The following is a 2,037-nucleotide window of genomic DNA, read 5'->3' as shown; positions in this document are numbered from 1 at the left end:
ATACCAAACTTATTGATAAAAATTCATAAAATAGTAGTTCAATAAAATTTCGAATGCAAGTCAACAAAAGTGATGACATGGCCTTTGACACGTGACCCATCATGATAGGGTTAAATAATGCATCAAAAACACAGAATAATAGCATGTAAAAAGCAGACAATGTCCCATAACTATCACAATTTTTCTGGCTTTCTAAGTATGCAACAATAGCCATTAAGAATTAATCTAAGCTTGTTGATGTGTTTCCTGTGGGAATAAAGCTTGAACAGAAAGCAAAACTGACAATTCTCTGTACAGAAAAGAACATAATATAATACATCACTTGATGGAGTAAAACCTTGGTTTTCTATTGGTTACATATAATATAGTCTTGAACATCAGAGGGAATTATTGGCAATTTCTGAAAGAGAGTACGTGACAAGTGGGAATGGCAAGTGGGGTCGGATTTTCTGTTTGATGGCTCTGTAACCAAATAAGATTGAAGGCTTTGAAAATTATGCTTTGCCTGAGCAATGATGACATTATATTGTGTAAATTATGTTAAATTTCTTACTTTTCCTAGTATACATTCTTGAAGGGGTGGTAAATAAATTAGAGAAGAGAGGATGCCTAGAGAGAAAATATCACAATTGTCATACTAGGGGAAATTCAGGGTTTTTTTAATAATGCCTTATAAAATTAAGAATGTAATAATTATATACTATTAAAATATGGATTATTAGTTAATTTTATTAAACTACTTTTTGTTTATGTTATACCAATTAGATTAACATAAAATATTAGTTAATAATCCATATTTTAATAGTATACAAGTTTTATGTTCTTAATTCTACAAGGAAATATATAAAAAAATCCTGAACTTCTACTAGTGTTACCCACATGACACATTTTGTCTTAGCATGTCATCATCCCTATTTTATCCACCACCCCACCAAAAAGTACAGAATTAAATGCAAATTACTGTATAAAATCATTATTGCTCAAACAGGCCATAATTGTTATAGCCTTCAATTCTGTTTGGTTACAGAGCTATCAAATACAAAATCAGACTCCCTCTTGCCACACCCACTTGTCACATCCTCTCTTTCACAATTCATTGATAGTTCTCTCTTATGTTTCATTATATATTACCTATAACCAATAGAAAGTCAAGGTTTTCATCTATCAAATGGCTTATTGTATAATGTTGTGTTCTGAACAGATAACCATCAACTTCACTCAGAGTAGCAACATTGTTCTCATGGGAAAGTTAATGACTAGCTTGGATGAATTTGTAACGGCTTTTGTCTCATAGTTAGAAAGCCAGGAAAATTTTTAGAAGTAAGTGAATTTGTCTACTTTTTGCCTGTTATTAGTCTATATTCTTTGGTGTATAATTTAATTAAATAAAAATTTTTAAGTGCTTTACTATAATCACTAAAAGAAAATCAGGCTTAACTCTCCTCGACAATTGAGGGCAATAAAATTGAAGATTGGGTAAGTACTTTATTTCTTGTTTTTCATATTTATTCTTTATTTATTATTACAAAAGTAACTAAAATTAAAAGTATGGATCTTTTTAAGGTATTTAAGACTAGATTAGGTAAAATAAGTAATAATAATAATATAATTAAAATGGTTTACAAGACACGCAAACAAGCAGCTCGTGGGTAATCTAATTCGATAGTGTAACGTGAGCTACATATCCCCCCGAGTGATATAACTTATAATGGCGGGGATGGCAGTTAGACACTGTTCAAAGGGCAATAAAACAATAAAATTTAATTATAAATAGATGTATAATGTTACGAACTTAGAGCTACTTAGGATAAATGAATGTAGTTTAAGGTTACAATTTGAAGTAATTCTAGAAATAAAAAAAAGTTAATTTAGGTTTATTTTGATTTTTTTGGTGGTTACGAGGTTGGTCGAATTGACCAATCTCGTTTTGAGATAGAGTAGAGAAAAAAGCATATAAACTATAAGGATTTAGTGAAAAAAAACATTTGAACTGCATTTAGAAGGTTTTAGGGATTACACAAAGGAAATTTGAGATTT

At 29.9% G+C, this 2,037-nt stretch overlaps 1 protein-coding gene across 1 annotated transcript in view; it reads right to left on the bottom strand.

The window, feature by feature from the left end:
* LOC106471050 (lysine-specific demethylase 5A-like) overlaps nt 1-2,037 on the bottom strand; it is a 61,632-nt gene that overhangs the window by 47,279 nt on the left and 12,316 nt on the right.

Source organism: Limulus polyphemus, unplaced genomic scaffold, assembly GCF_000517525.1.
Source record: "Limulus polyphemus unplaced genomic scaffold, Limulus_polyphemus-2.1.2 Scaffold4371, whole genome shotgun sequence".
Classification (NCBI taxonomy): Eukaryota; Metazoa; Arthropoda; class Merostomata; order Xiphosura; family Limulidae; genus Limulus; species Limulus polyphemus.
Note: the sequence above shows the minus strand (reverse complement) of the source record. Positions and strands in the feature narration are given on the sequence as shown.